A 17,296-nucleotide genomic window follows, 5' to 3' on the forward strand; every position below is an offset into this window, starting at 1 on the left:
GTTGGGGACGGGTGGGGAGGTCCCAGGGGGCAATCCTGTCCTTTCAATTTTGTGCTCCCCTCTCCTTTGAATCTGCCTTGGGGTTAGTGTAAGATCCTGCCCCAGATGTAGGAAGCATATTTAACACAAGTTGCTGCTCAGTTTTGTGCCTTGATTAATAATGATGGTTATGAAGGAATTCATTTCAGACTCTGAAACCTCATCCTCATCATATTGTGAGATGACACTTAAATGCAATTGCTGCATAATGTTTATATCCTTCAGGGGCTCCCTGGTGTTCAAGTTATGGTATATAATATTTGATAGCTAGCACTTTTCCCCCTTAGATTGGGAAATATGTTACCCATCCCTAATTGCCCTTGAGGAGGTGAGTGGCTTCTTATGACATTTCAGAAGGCAGTTAAGAGTCAACCACATTACTGTGGGTCTGGAGTTGCATGTAGGCCAGACCAGGTAAGGATGGCAGATTTCTTCCCTAAAGAACATTAGTGAACCTAAGGGTTTTACAACAATTGACAATTGGGTTTCCTCCGGGTGCTCCGGTTTCCTCCCACAGTCCAAAGATGTGCAGGTTCGATGGATTGGCCATGCTAAATTGCCCCTTGGTGTCAGGGGGGGTTAGCAGGATAAATACATGGGGTTATGGGGATAGGGATTGTTGGGATTGGGATGGGATTCTTGTCGGTGCAAGCTCCATGGGACGAATGGCCTCTTTCTGTTTTGTAGGGATTCTATGATACTATGATTCTAATAGTTTCATGGTCACCAGTACTGGGACTTGCTTTACATTCCAAATTTATTCCAGATTTATGAACTGAATTCAAATTCCACCAGCTGTCATGGTGGGATTTGACCCGCGACCCCAAAGCATTAACCTAGGTGGATCACCAGTCTCTGGTTTACTGGTAATTTGAATTTGGCAGCAGCCTTTTCCAAGAATGAGCCTGGTTAAGAGCAAGTATGTCAAATAATATGGGAATTACTCAAACCAGGGTTGTATTCCCTGGAATTTAGAAGGTTAAGAGGTAATTTAGTTGAAGATTTCAATATATTAAAGGGCCTTGAAAGGTCAGATAGAGAGAACTTATTTCCAGTGGTTGGGGAATCAAGGACCAGTGTACATAACCTAAAAATCAAAGTCTGATCTTTCAGAAGTGAAGTGAGGAAATATTTTTATTCACAAAGAACTCTCTTCCACAAATGGCAATTGATACTAGATCAATTGCTAATTTTAAATGTGGGATTGTATCAAGCTATCAGATCAAAAACCCAACATATATTATGAAGCCAGACAAGACCCCAACAATTTTTCTATTTTGACATTAATGTGAGGACAAGATGTTTTACTCCAGATGCAATTCTGCTGACAAATTAGGGAGCTTTTATCAAAACAAACTTCAGTTAACAACACAGTTTAACAAATGAATTACTTTAACCTTCAACAATTGAACAATACTTAAACATGGCAAGATACAAGTCTAACTGATAACCTATCATTATTAGTTCCAATCAAGCAATATTTCTCTCATAGACCCCTCTTTAAAATTAGTTGGCAGTGCACAGGTACACTTGCTTGTGACTTAGGTTAACAGTCTTCGAGCTTTCAGAAAGCCTCTGGAGAGACAGAGAGACACTTCTTTCTTCCACTAACTTCAGGCAGCAACTGCTCTTTATTTTAAAATGAAAATGAAACTGTTTTCTTTCCTGCAAGCTTAGCGCCTCCCATTAATCACATGACTCTGTCCCTGTAAATCAACCTAATCAAAAGTCTCATGACTCTGCATATTAGTCTAAAATCCTAGGAGAACATAAGTAAACAAAAGGTCTACTAACTCTAATGTGAACTCATTATTTAAGAAAGGTTGTCGAGACAAGCCTGGGAATTACAGACTAGTGAGTCTCACGTCTGTGGTTGGGAAACTACTGGAGAAGATTCTGAAGGAGAGAATCTATCTCCATTTGGAGAGGCAAGGTTTGATGAGGGATAGTCAGCATGGTTTTATCAGAGGGAGGTCATGCCTAACAAATTTGATTGAATTTTTTGAGCGTGTAACCAAGTGTGTGGATGAGGGCAGTGCGGTTGATGTAGTTTACATGGATTTCAGCAAAGCCTTTGATAAAGTCCCACATGGGAGATTTATTAAGAAGACTAATGCACGTGGGATACAGGGTGATCTGACAAGGTGGATTCATAATTGGCTTAGCGGTAGGAGACAGAGGGTGGTGACAGATGGCTGCTTTAGTCACTGGAGGCCAGTTATCAGTGTCATACCACAGGGATCCGTGCTGGTCCCGCTATTCGTCATTTATATAAATGATATAGATGACTATGTTGTGGGGTAGGATCAGTAAGTTTGCCGATGATATAAAGATTGGCCGGGTGGTTAACAGTGAGGGTGATTATCTTGGGTTACAGGAAGATATAGATGAGATGGTCAAATGGTGGATAAGTGACAGATGCAATTTAACCCTGAAAGGTGTGAGGTGATACACTTTGGAAGGAGTAATTTGACAAGGAAGTATACTATGAAAGGTCTGACTGTGGGAAGTTCCGAAGAACAAAGTGTGTTTGTCGATAGATCTCTGAAGCGGAAAGGCAGGTAAATAGGGTGGTGAAAAAGGCATATGGCACACTCGCCTTTATCAATCGGGGTATAGATTACAAAAGCAGAGAGGGCATGATGGAGTTGTATAGAATTTTGGTGATGCCACAGCTGGAGTACTGTGTACTGTCCTGGTCACCACATTATAGGAAGGACATGAATGTACTGAAGTGGGTGCAGAGGAGATTTACCAGGATGCTGCCTGGGATGGAACATTTAAGGTACACAGAGAGGTTGGATAGGCTTGGGTTGTTTTCTCGGGAGCAGAGAAGACTGAGGGACGACCTGATTGAGGTGTTCAAGATTATGAGGGGCATGGACAGGGTGGATAGGGAGCAGCTGTTCCCCTTAGTTGAAGGGTCAGTTACAAGGGGACACAAGTTAAAAGTGAGGGGTGGGAGGTTTAGGGGGGGATTTGAGGAAAAACCGTGTTACCCAGAGGGTGGTGACGATCTGGAATGCGCTGCCTGGGAGGGTGGTGGAGGTGGGATGCCTCACATCCTTTAAAAAAATACCTGGATGAGTACTTGGCAAGCCAGAACATTCAAGGCTATGGGCCAAGTGCTGATTAGGTGGGCAGGTCAGGGCCTTTCATGCTTTGGTGCAGCCTCCTCTGCACTGTAGTATTCTGTGTTCATGGGATTCTACAAACACATTCCTAGCTAAAAACAGTTATTAGCCTGTATTTTGTTATTAACAAAACACTGCCTCTTAAAGCAGTCTCACCTTAAACTTAAAATAGATCAAAATAACACAGTATTATCTGAACTGATAGATTTTTGTTAACCAAAGATATCGAGGGATATTGAGTAAAGGCGGGTATGTGCAGATCAGTCACAGAAGAGTCTGGACCCCATTGAATGGTGGAACAGGCTTGAGAAGCTAAATGATATGCTCATGTTCCTATGTTTGTACGATTTTAAAAAATGATGACCCCTTCTGGTAGGATGCGGGAAAAATGAGTACTGCCAACACATGAATCTCTCAGAAAACTACTTCAGTCAGCAGTATCTTTAAAGTCTGGACAATTTGGAGATTTCCCAGACTTTTTAGAATACCTTCAAGTAAGTTTGACAGTGGGTGAGCTGGGGACAATAAGAGAAGCAGCAGATTGAAGCTTCCCTGGGTTTGGCTCCAACGTTGGGTTCACAGGTTCCATCAGAAAGCACCTTGGAGAGTTCAGGCCAGAATTGGAGCAGACAATGTCCTGGGAGACAGTCTGTCGCCAATGGGAACAGGTGAATCATCTGAAGATTTCTGAGGATTAGCTGCAACATTCGGCCACTCTCGTTCTGACCATTCGATATCTCAAAGGCAGGGGACTGCTGCAATTCTCATAGCTGTTTCTTAAGGCACCTCCACGGGGAACCATCCAAAAGAAATAAAAATGGCAACTTCAGTCTTTTGTTTCATAACATCAACGTACCATTTTTATATCCGTGGAAATTAGGCATGATACTCTTTCTCCCTCACAATATTGTTTCGAAGTTGGTGATCCAGCAAATTCTTGTTTTCTTGACTCTGATGTTTTCAAATCAGGTTTAAAAATATCGAAACAGGTGTGTGTCGCTTTTTTGTTTCCAATACATAACTCAGAATGTGCCGCATCTGCAAGAATATGAGGCATGGGTTTGATAAGTCATGCCAAGTGTTATTTTCCACAGGGTTTATTGGTAAGTTTATCTGAAACTTGAAACCCACAATGCTATTAGCTAGGAATGGCCACTATGTGTGAATTCCAGCTGGGTTTTTTTCTCATTATTATACCAGAATGGCCAGCATACGGATGTATATAACTCCAGGAGTCGGCTGTGAAGGAACTGTGTTTTTATTGCATAAATGAAAATGAGCAATAACCACAAGTCTGTGGTGAACACATCAGGTCCCAACAGGGACTAAAAGAGCAATGGACCCTCTCGGGGACTTGTTTACTTAGGGCTCGGTATACGAGCTCCACCTGGTGGGCTATTTACCAATCACATTCCTGTAAGGATGAAGGATAAGTACGGCATGTTTTGGGAAGCTTGGATAACGAGAGATATTGTGAGCCCAGTCAAAGAGAAAAAGGAAGTATTTGTCAAAGCTAAGAGGCTGGGAACACACGAAGCAAGTGTGGAATACAAGGAAAAGTAGAAAGAAACTTGAGCAAGGAGTAAAGAGGGCTAAAAGGGGTCACGAGAAAGCATTGGCCAGCATATGTAAACAGCCAGGGAGGGTTGGCCCACTCAAGGACAAGGGAGGGAATCTATGCGTGGAGCCAGAGGAAATGGGCGAGGTATTAAATGAGTACCTTGCGTCAGTATTCACCAAAGAGAAGGACTTGGTGGATGATGAGTCTGGGAAAGGATGTGTGGATAGTTTGAGTCATGTTGAGATCAAAAAGGAGGAGGTATTGGGGTTCTTGAGAAACATTAAGGTAGACAAGTCCCCAGGGCCTGATGGGATATACCCCAGAATACTGAGAGAGGCAAGGGAGGAAATGGCTGGGGCCTTGAGAGAAATCTTTGCATCCTCACTGGCTACAGGGGAGGTACAGTAAGAGTTTTAACAACACCAGGTTCAAGTCCAACAGGTTTATTTGGTAGCAAATAACATTAGCTTTTGGAGCGCTGTTCCTTCACTGCTCCTTGACGAAGGAGCAGTGCTCCAAAAGCTAATGGTATTTGCTACCAAATAAACCTGTTGGACTTTAACCTGGTGTTGTTAAAACTCTTACTGTGTTTACCTCAGTCCAACGCCGGCATCTCCACATCATGACTACAGGGGAGGTCCCAGAGGATTGGAGAATAGCCAATGTTGTTCCTTTGTTTAAAAAGGGTAGCAAGAATAATCCAGGTAATTACAGGCCGGTGAGCCTTACATCAGTGGTAGGGAAATTATTGGAGAGGATTCTTCGAGACAGGATTTATTCCCACTTGGAAATAAGTGGACGTATTAGTGAGAGGCAACATGGTTTTGTGAAGGGGAGGTTGTGTCTCACTAACTTGATCGAGTTTTTCGAGGAAGTGACGAAGATGATTGATGAGGGTAGGGCAGTAGATATTGTCTACATGGACTTCAGTAAGGCCTTTGACAACATCCCTCATGACAGACTGGTGCAGACGGTGAAGTAGCATGGGTTCAGGGGTGAGCTGGCAAGGTGAATACAAAACTGGCTCAGTCAAAGAAGACAGAGGGTAGCAGTGGAAGGGTGCGTTTCTGAATGGAAGGCTGTGACAAGTGGCGTTCTTCAGGGATCAGTGCTGGGACCTTTGCTGTTTGTAATATATATAAATGATTTGGAGGAAAATGTAACTGGTTTGATTAGTAAGTTTGCGGATGACACAAAGGTTGGTGGATTTGCAGACAGCGATGAGGACCATCAGAGGCTACAGCAGGATATAGATCAGTTGGAGACTTGGGCGGAGAGATGGCAGATGGAGTTTAATCCGGACAAATGTGAGGTAATGTATTTTGGAAGATCTAATGCAGATAGGAAATATACAGTAAATGGCAGAACTCTTAAGAGCATTGATAGGCAAAGGGATCTGGGTGTACAGGTACACAGGTCACTGAAAGTGGCAATGCAGGTGGAGAAGGTAGTCAAGAAGGCATATGGCATGCTTGCCTTCATCGGCTGGGGCATTGAGTTTAAAAATGTGCAAATCATGTAACTTTACAGAACTGAGTTAGGCCACACTTGGAATATAGTGTTCAATTCTGGTCGCCACACTACCACAAGGATGTGGAGGCTTTGGAGAGGGTACAGAAAAGATTTACCAGGATGTTGTCTGGTATGGAGGGCATTAGCCATGAGGAGAGGTTGGAGAAACTTGGTTTGTTCTCACTGGAACGATGGAGGTTGAGGGGTGACCTGATAGAAGTCTACAAGATTATGAGAGGCCTGGGCAGAGTGGATAGTCAGAAGCTTTTTCCCAGGGTGGAAGAGTCAATTACTAGGGGCACAGGTTTAAGGTGCAAGGGGCAATGTTTAAAGGAGATGTACGAGGGTGGTGGGTGCCTGGAACTCGTTGCCGGGGGAGGTAGTGGAAGTGGATACGGTAGTGACTTTTAAGGGGCATCTTGACAAATACATGAATAGGATGGGAATAGAGGGATATGGTCCCCGGAAGGATAGGGGGTTTTAGTTAAGTTGGGCAGCATGGTCGGTGCAGGCTTGGAAGGCCGAAGGGCCTGTTCCTGTGCTGTAATTTTCTTTGTTCTTTGTTCCTCAGGGAGCTCATATTCCATGAGCCTAACTGGGAGGTCAAATAGTGATTCCCCCTGCAGATCGTGGGGGTTATCACAGGTGCTGGATCAGAGAGTTTTGGAATTTAGGTAAAGTCACGGCACAAAGCCAGCACCCATATTCAACCAAAAATTCACCTTAATGTCTTATGTAGAATCATAATTCTGCTGGTAAACATTCATCAGCAGACCAGACATTAACCATATTGCACTGGATAGTGTAGAGCTGCACTCTGTAGCATTATGTACCTTACCTACCCTGAAGGATAGAATGTTCAACTGTTCAGGAAACAATTCCTGTTTTACTGCACGCTGAAAAATTGATTTTTGGCAAACATTAACCTGATATAGGTCAGCAGGAGTAAGAGGAGCTGGATTGGCTTTTGACTTTGATAGTTTAAAGTAGATGTCATATCTGCCAGGTGATAATTGAATAGCATATCTTTGAATTCTCATTGAAGCTTACTTTTGTGAAACAATGAAAAGTAGAGGCTTCTGGGCAGAATGAAATGACTTCTGACTGCGTTTGTGTGAAATGTCTTCACTCAAAGTATGATTGCAAGGGCCTCTCACTCAATCTGTGAATAACTGTTCTTTCAGAGAGCAAATACAACCTGTCATTTTAAACTGGCGAGGCTTTGATGAGAAATCACAGTTCCTACTCCCACAACAGATGAATCAACTGATAAATTCAGCGGCAAATTGGGATCCCTGGGCACGGAAATCATTGCTAAGGAGGCAGCGCTATCGAGGCCTGATGCCACTTTGCTTGGGGTGCAAGGTGCTGTATGTTGCTTTCTGCGGTGGTCTACACTACTGGTGGTGCCTACAGAGTGCATTAAAAGGCTGTGGATATGTGCTATCCTGGCATCACATACGAACATATGAATTGGGAGTAGGCCACTCGGCCCCTCCAACCTGCTTCGCCATTCAGTAAGATCAGGGATAGCCCTTTGTTTGCCTTGTTAATTACAGTAGTCCGATAGCTGGGCTTGTTACTCTGATCTCTCTTCCTGATGAAGGCAGTCTCTTTCTGCTGTTCTGAGGACCTCTCTGAAAACAGGTTTTGTATTTTGCTGTTGCCTCGTTGGTAGCAAGATGGCCACTGCGTCATGTGACCTGGACAAACTGCCATGACATCTTCCAAATAACGCATTTGAGATCATTTCATTTAACACTGTGAAGCAATTTGCCACCCGTGGCTGTTGAAAAGTTTTTTAAAAGTTTATTAAAGTTTACTTATTCATCACAAGTGGGCTTACATTAACACTGCAATGAAGTTACTGTGAAAACCCCCTAGTCGCCACACTCCGGCACTTGTTCGGGTAACACTGAGGGAGAATTTAGCATGGCCAATCCACCTCACCAGCACGTCCTTCGGACTGTGGGAGGAAACCGGAGCACCCGGAGGAAACCCACGCAGACACGGGGAGAACGTGCAAACTCCACACAGACAGTGACCCAAGCTGGAATTGAACCTGGGTCCCTGGCGCTGTGAGGCTGCCAAGGCAAAAATTTACATGTTTACAGTGACGTGTCGAGAAACTTCATTACCTCTTGGACGAAACCAGGGTGAACCATTACTAAATTAAAGATTGTCCTTTGTCCTCATAAAAGTTAAACACAGTCAGACGCGCAAATCTACCTGGTAGCTTGGAGCCATTTTGATGTTCAGTTTTTGAATCAGTTCATCATAACATCAGTCGTTGAGAAAGTGCTGGAACCTATGATCAAGGAAGTCTTAACAATATGCTTAGAAAGTTATAGTACAATCAGACAAAGTAGGCATGGTTATACAAAAGGGAAATTGTGTTTGAGAACTTAATAGTGTTTGAGGATGCAACCAACCTGGAGGGTTAGATAAAGGGAAACCAGAAGATGCAGTATACCTGGATTTCTAATGGTCATAAAGTACCACCAAAATGTTTAATAAGCAAAATAGGTTCATGAAGTGAAGGTAATATATTAGTGCAGATAAAGTGTCAAGATGGGTGGCCTAAAGGGAGGCTGAGTGGGGTATCCAAAGGGGAAGGGGTGAACTTTATTTTTCTTTTCTATAAGTTATTTCCATCAACCAAGCCCCATTTCTGAAACCTTTCCTTATACCTGAAAATTGAATGAATTCTTACGGTAGGTACCAAATTGTCTGCAGCCATAACTTTCTCAGCCAAATGAAATATGACGATACAATGACTATTAATATGAATTGAGGACTTGTTAGGCCATGGAGTATTCTCACCAGAAAAGTGTCAGGAATGGACTCCATCAAATGTTTTCGATCTGAAAGCTTAAAAAAAGAGAAATATGGGAAATAGGATGTCATGAATAGTTCTTTCTGGGAGTTGATTATGACAATGATGGGCCAAGTAGCTTCCTTCTGTGCTGTGAAACTTTTACAGTTCCCACATGGAAATCGGATATCCGCTGGAATTCTATTGCCTTGTCCGCCACGGAATCGGAGCAGGGGAGGGCGGTCAACGGAAATGTCCGTTAACCTCGAGCAGGAATTTCTGGTCTCGCTCGAGCGAGGCCATAAAATCACACCTATTATTTCAGGAGTACTGCTACTGATTAAATCCATTACTTCCTAACATGTTGAGTGAGGAAGAAATTCTTGCCTGCACCCTCAACTATCTTTTTCCCTGTTCTCCTCTCTACTGAAAATGGTAACACACCTTACTTTCTTACCAATTATCGTCATTTCATAGTATACATAGCCTTATCATTTTAGGTATTGTGGTTATGCTTTAACTAGGATAAATGAAGTGATGGACAAAACCTCTGGAGTCTAAAAAAACCTCTGTATTCTGAGAGAATTTGGCCTTACATGACCCAAGTCATGATCCTTATAAAATATTTATACATTGGGAAGTCTGAAGAGGTGAGAGTCCTGGTGCTGGGATTCTATAATGGAGGCCATTGACTGATTCACTTCTGCTTGCGATAACACAAAGGAAGGAAGGACATTAATGCAAAATCAGAATTCATTGTACTTGCTGAAAAGAATGAAGGCTTGAAGTGGACTGACTTGTCCTTGCCTCAGTGCTAGTGTAAGAGATTTACCCGTAGAATATGCTTTTCCCTCCTGGTGAGCTGGTGGTGAGCTCCTGTATGCCGCATCTGACTGCGATGGTGGCTGCCTCGTGAACACTTAGAGCAGCCAACTGTGTCTCAATGCCAGGGGGCACCTCCCTGGGCAGAGACCAGTGCGAGGATCGTGAAGGGGCAGGGCCATTTCCTGGATACAATCTGGTCTCTCCCCTGACACACACACACACTCTCTCATATACGCACACACACACAATCTCTCACACATACACACAAACATCCTCGCTCACACCCACACACTCACTTTCACACTCACTCACGCACACTCATACACTCATTCTTTCTCCAGCACGCAAACTCCGCCTGTAATTCCTCCAGTGCCACATTTGTCACGCTGGAACCTTCTCTGCGCCCTGGTGTTCGATGTACCGTCATTCAAATATTCAATTTCACCATCACCCGCCTGCCATTGCTGCCAGCTTCACACTTGCCTCTCATGCCTGCACATGTTATTCAGTGCTACTTCCCTTTAAGAGGGACACGCTCCCTTTAAGAAGAGCAGGCTGGCTGTATCATGTGATCCCTGCATGGCCCAGCCCCTTGCTAAGCATAGAAACAGCTGGCAGCACGAAGCCTAAGGAAACAGTGAGGAACCCGCTCAACCACACACTGCAATCACACAGATGAGGTGAATGCACTAAATTTATATTCTGTCCACTTCAATCGGAACCAGCATGGGTAGGCATTGAATTATAACCCTCATTCACAAAACTAGATGACACAAGCTTCTCTACCCCAATGTCACAATAATGATGAACTTACCACTAAAGTCTTCAGCCATTCAAAACACCTCTGACTCCCATGACACATTACACAGAATTATTTAACATTTACAGCACAGAAGTGGCCAATTCAGCCCCTCAGGTCCATGCCAGTGCTTATGCTTACCAAAAACCTCCGCTGTGGACATGATGGGCTGAATGGCCTCCTGTGCTGTAATAATTCGCTGTAACAACAGGGCAGCATGGTGTCACAGTGGTTAGCACTGCTGCCTCACAGCGCCAGGGACCCAGGTTCGATTCCCGGCTTGGGTCACTGTCTGTGTGGAGTTTGCACCTTCTCCCCGTGTCTGTGTGGGTTTCCTCCGGGCGCCCCGCTTTCCTCCCACAGTCCAAAAGATGTGCTGGTTAGGTGGATTAGAGTCACAGAGGTTGACAGCATGGAAACAGGCCCTTCGGCCCAACTTGTCAATGCCGCTCTTTTTTTTTAAAACCCCTAAGCTAATGTCAATTGCCCGCATTTGGCCCATACCCCTCTGTACCCATCGTACCCATGTAACTGTCTAAATGATTTTTAAAAGACAAAATTGTACCCGCTTCTACTACTACCTCTGGCAGCTTGTTCCAGACACTCACCATCCTCTGTGTGAAAAAAGTGCCCCTCTGGACACTTTTGTATCTCTCCCCTCTCACCTTAAACCTCTCCCCTACCTTTGGGAAAAGATATTGACTATCTAGTTGATCTGTGCCCCTCATTATTTTATAGACCTCTATAAGATCACCCCTCAGCCTTCTATGCTCCAGAGAAAAAAGTCCCAGTCTATCCAGCCTCTCCTTATAACTTAAACCATCAAGTCCCGCTAGCATCCGAGTAAATCTTTTCTGCACTCTTTCTAGTTTAATAATATCCTTTCTATAATAAGATGACCAGAACTGTACACAGATTGACTATGCTAAGTCCTCCTTCAGTGTACCCGAACAGGTGCCGGAGTGTGCCGACTGGAGGATTTTTATAGTAACTTCATGCAGTGTTAATGTAAGCCTACTTGTGACTAATAAATAAATAATTCTGTGTGAAAGAGTCCAATGGATATATGAAGGTCAATGTATCTGGGACAAAATTCCAATCGTAGTTGACTAGATTCAGACTGCTCATTTACCACATTAGTTATTGTAGTTGCAGAGATCATTGCTTCAATCTTCTTCAATTGTTCCAAACAAAACTTATTAACAATGAGAGTCATGTAACAGTAAGCAATTGGACTTCTTTAATCAGAGCTTTGTGCCAACACTTCAAATGCTTCAACATGCAGCAGATGTTCCTACAACCAGATCATTGAGTTCCTTGGAGACCAGCTAATATTATCTCCAAAACTCAGACATTTGTAATGTTAAAACCCTCAGTGTATATTTATAATTGTTAAATTATACCAGAACTCCTATACCATGGTTCATGGAGCTATGCTATTTTGTTGTCTCTATGTAAATGGTGTCCCCTGGAGGATTTCTTAGTGCAATGCATTAAAATAAAACAACTACAATGCTTTTTACAAAATTGCCGAAGAGAAGAAAGAGACTACCAGTTTGCTAAATTACTTGAAGTCATTGCAGAATATTCAGATTAAAAGATTTATAAGAGACTTTGCTGCTGGAGTTTTCTTTGACGCACTGACATACATTGGCTGCTGCTTTAGCAATGCCTCAGCTTTAAAATTCCCATTCTTGTAGTTAAATCCCTCTCTATCTCTGTGACCTCCTCCAGCTCTGCAAACGTCCAAGAGATTGGAGCACCTACACTTCCAGCCACAACTTATTCACTCCAGCATGTTGACCGTGCTTAACTGCCCAAATGGAAGCTCTGGAATTCCTTCCTTAAACCTCTCTTTTCACCTTTTTAAGCACTTGTCAAAACCTCTTTGAACAAGCTTTCAGTCATCAGCGTTAATATCTCAGTTTCAAATGTTGTTTGATATTGCTACCTTGAAGGATATTGAAATTGAAGGATATCAGCCCATTGAAATTGATGATCAGCCATGATCAAAATGAATGGTGGAGCAGACTCGAAGGGCCGAGTGGCCTCCTCCTGCTTCTATTTTCTATGTTTCCAAGTGCCTTGGGGTGTTTTATTACATTGAAGACACAGTGGGATTAAAAGTTGCCTTTGTTGTTTGGTGGATTTGGGTGGTCATAGGTATATCCAACGGATGCGAGGGCCCCAAAAACTGATGCTGCAAATGACAATAAAATTGTTTTAAAAGCAGTCAAAAACCAGTTGGTAAACAAAATGTCAGGGAACCGTACATTTACTGTGCCAGCCAGTGACTGACATTCCAAAGCCATACCACCTGGTGACAAAGGCCGTGGAACTACAGCATGACAACTGATGTTGACATATGCTTTTGCCATTTTGACACGTTCATGCAGGTTTTGAAATTACACAAGAAGAACGGATCAAAATTATGACACAGGAAGGAAAGTTAATGAAGACAAGACATGCATAACTTATGCAAGACTTTTAATATACTTTTCACTGCATACTAATACATGTGAAAATAATAAATCAAATCAAACTAAAATATATTAATATTATATTTTAAAGATGTTACTAAACCTAAGAACCATACGTTTCATGGTGTTTTCAGGGAATTGATCACATCTGTGAGGTGCAAAATATTTATGGCTGATGTGTTTTTATATCTCCATTGCCATGGGATTATCAGAAAATACATTGTAGGAGATCACACAAGTGCTTCATTCTCAGTAAGCCTGGATGGAACAGTCTCAACCAGTTCAGAGAAAGCCATTTTCAAAATCCTGCATGAAAATGTTATTCATGTCTTTCTCTTGGGTGGGTAATAGGTGAAATGTCGATTATTGCTTGAGACAGATAAATTTGTCTTCAAATCGAGAGTTGCACTCTTGTTAAAAAAAAATCTAATTCAGACATTTGAGAAATTACGGTCTATGAATAATAAAATTTTCTCCAGTAATTCTCACTGTCTGATTTGCTTTGTTTTCTGGCCGCTACTCCCCTCGCTTAGTGGAGTAAGGGAATAATTGTCCTTGAATTCTACTTTTGTAATGGATTCAGACGCGAGGAGATGACAAGTGTTCCACAGCAGGACTTTAATCATATGTCTTATAATGTATGCCTCAGTTTTGAGAAACAGTAAATTGCCTGGGTCACTTCTGTTTCAAGCAAGGTTTTAAAAGGGGTTGTGCCTTACCAGTAAATGATTGTTTAATATTAAGCTTTCTTGTAGAATACACGAAAAGAGTTATTCAGTCATGTGGTAAAAAGCCTTGCAGCAATGAATTTGGACTAAAATGCCATTTTATGTTGCAATTAATGCTCTATTTAGATTAACAGAGTTCCTGTTCCTTTTCTTAATTTGCTTTACTTATACGATTTTACTTTGCAAGAAACATTCAAATGCATTTTTAGCCATCATTGTTAAATCTGGAATGGTATTTTAATCTTTTTTTTTTATATACTTTTCCAATTCAATCAAATCAAGTCCAATTCAGAGTCTCAACAAGTTGAGACATTTCCGATCCAGGCTGGCAAGACAGGGCAAGCGATCAAATTACCCTGTCCTGGGCCTGATCTACATGAGCCAAGCTGATTGGAGGAGGGAAAGCAACACCTCCTCCAAGACTTGAGCTCATTTGCATCTTAGCCAAAAGGCCGAGATACCGCTTTTTAAAAATTGCTTCATATGAAACATATGAAGCTTCAATGTAACCTAATGACCTCAACCAAGCACAGCATCCTCTTCATACTACACTTGATCTTAGCCAAAAGGCCGAGAAGCGATTAATTCATTTGTGGGACATAGGCGTCGCTGGCCGGTATTTATTGCCCATCCCTAGTTGCCCTTAGAACATAGAACATAGAACATAGAACAGTACAGCACAGAACAGGCCCTTCGGCCCACGATGTTGTGCCGACCTTCATCTGAAACCAAGATCAAGCTATCCCACTCCCTACCATCCTGGTGTGCTCCATGTGCCTATCCAATAACCGCTTAAATGTTCCTAAAGTGTCTGACTCCACTATCACTGCAGGCAGTCCATTCCACACCCCAACCACTCTCTGCGTGAAGAACCTACCTCTGATATCCTTCCTCTATCTCCCACCATGAACCCTATAGTTATGCCCCCTCGTAATAGCTCCATCCACCCGAGGAAATAGTCTTTGAACGTTCACTATATCTATCCCCTTCATCATTTTATAAACCTCTATTAAGTCTCCCCTCAATCTCCTCCGCTCCAGAGAGAACAGCCCCAGCTCCCTCAACCTTTCCTCATAAGACCGACACTCCAAACCAGGCAGCATCCTGGTAAATCTCCTCTGCACTCTTTCCAGCGCTTCCACATCCTTCTTATAGTGAGGTGACCAGAACTGCACGCAATATTCCAAATGCGGTCTCACCAAGGTCCTGTACAGTTGCAGCATAACCCCACGGCTCTTAAACTCCAACCCCCTGTTAATAAAAGCTAACACACTATAGGCCTTCTTCACAGCTCTATCCACTTGAGTGGCAACCTTTAGAGATCTGTGGATATGGACCCCAAGATCTCTCTGTTCCTCCACAGTCTTCAGAACCCTACCTTTGACCCTGTAATCCACATTTAAATTAGTCCTACCAAAATGAATCACCTCACATTTATCAGGGTTAAACTCCATTTGCCATTTTTCAGCCCAGCTTTGCATCCTATCTATGTCTCTTTGCAGCCTACAACACCCCTCCACCTCATCCACTACTCCACCAATCTTGGTGTCATCAGCAAATTTACTGATCCACCCTTCAGCCCCCTCCTCTAAGTCATTAATAAAAATCACAAAGAGCAGAGGACCAAGCACCGCTCCCTGCGGCACTCCGCTAGCAACCTGCCTCCAGTCCGAAAATTTTCCATCCACCACCACCCTCCGTCTTCGATCAGACAGCCAGTTACCTATCCAATCGGCCAACTTTCCCTCTATCCCACACCTCCTTACTTTCATCATAAGCCGACCATGGGGGACCTTATCAAACGCCTTACTAAAATCCATGTATATGACATCAACCGCCCTACCTTCATCAACACACCTAGTTACCTCCTCAAAAAATTCTATCAAATTTGTGAGGCACGATTTGCCCTTCACAAATCCGTGCTGACTATCCCGGATTAATCCGCATCTTTCTAAATGGTCGTAAATCCCATCCCTAAGGACCTTTTCCATCAATTTACCAACCACCGAAGTCAGACTAACCGGTCTATAATTACCAGGGTCATTTCTATTCCCTTTCTTAAACAGAGGAACAACATTTGCCACTCTCCAGTCCTCTGGCACCATCCCCGTGGACAGCGAGGACCCAAAGATCAAAGCCAAAGGCTCTGCAATCTCATCCCTCGCCTCCCAAAGAATCCTAGGATACATTTCATCAGGCCCAGGGGACTTATCGACCTTCAGTTTATTCAAAACTGCCAATACATCCTCCCTCCGAACATCTATTTCCTCCAGCCTATTAGCCTGTAACACCTTCTCTTCCTGAAAAACATGGCCCCTCTCCTTGGTGAACACTGAAGAAAAGTATTCATTCATCACCTCGCCTATCTCTACTGATTCCATACACAAGTTCCCACCACTGTCCTTGACCGGCCCTAACCTCACCCTGGTCATTCTTTTATTCCTCACATAAGAGTAAAAAGCCTTGGGGTTTTCCTTGATCCGACCCGCCAAGGACTTCTCATGTCCCCTCCTAGCTCTCCTCAGCCCCTTTTTCAGCTCGTTCCTTGCTAACTTGTAACCCTCAGTCGAGCCATCTGAACCTTGTTTCCTCATCCCTACATAAGCTTCCCTCTTCCTTTTCACAAGACATTCCACCTCTTTTGTGAACCACGGTTCCCTCACTCGGCCATTTCCTCCCTGCCTGACAGGGACATACCTATCAAGGACACCCAGTATTTGTTCCTTGAAAAAGTTCCACTTTTCATCAGTGCCTTTCCCTGACAGTTTCTGTTCCCATCTTATGCCCCCTAATTCTTGCCTAATCGCATCATAATTACCTCTCCCCCAATTGTAAGCCTTGCCCTGCCGTCCGGCCCTATCCCTCTCCATTTCAATAACAAAAGACACCGAATTGTGGTCACTATCTCCAAAGTTCTCTCCCACAACCAAATCTAACACTTGGCCCGGTTCATTTCCCAGTACCAAATCCAATGTGGCCTCACCCCTTGTCGGCCTATCCACATATTGTGTCAGGAAACCCTCCTGCACACACTGCACAAAAAGTGCCCCATCCAAACTATTTGACCTACAAAGGTTCCAATCAATATTTGGAAAGTTAAAGTCCCCCATGACAACTACCCTGTGACCCCCACACGTATCCATAATCTGCTTAGCAATTTCTTCCTCCACATCTCTATTACTATTTGGGGGCCTATAGTAAACTCCTAGCAACGTGACCGCTCCTTTCCTGTTTCTAACTGCAGCCCATATTACCTCAGTGTGCATATCCCCCTCAAAGTGCTTTTCCGCAGCCGTTAAACTATCCTTGATTAACAATGCTACTCCTCCACCTCTTTTACCAGCTTCCCTACACTTACTGAAACATCTATACCCCGGAACGTCCAACAACCATTCCTGTCCTT

At 43.3% G+C, this 17,296-nt stretch overlaps 1 protein-coding gene and 1 pseudogene across 1 annotated transcript in view; one reads left to right on the top strand and one right to left on the bottom strand.

Moving 5' to 3' along the window:
* Positions 1-17,296, top strand: part of spock1 (SPARC (osteonectin), cwcv and kazal like domains proteoglycan 1) — a 497,915-nt gene that overhangs the window by 393,352 nt on the left and 87,267 nt on the right. The gene's annotated exons all lie outside the window — the stretch shown is intronic.
* Positions 14,271-14,475, bottom strand: LOC144505694 (U2 spliceosomal RNA; annotated as a pseudogene).

This window comes from Mustelus asterias, chromosome 16, assembly GCF_964213995.1.
Source record: "Mustelus asterias chromosome 16, sMusAst1.hap1.1, whole genome shotgun sequence".
Taxonomy (NCBI): Eukaryota; Metazoa; Chordata; class Chondrichthyes; order Carcharhiniformes; family Triakidae; genus Mustelus; species Mustelus asterias.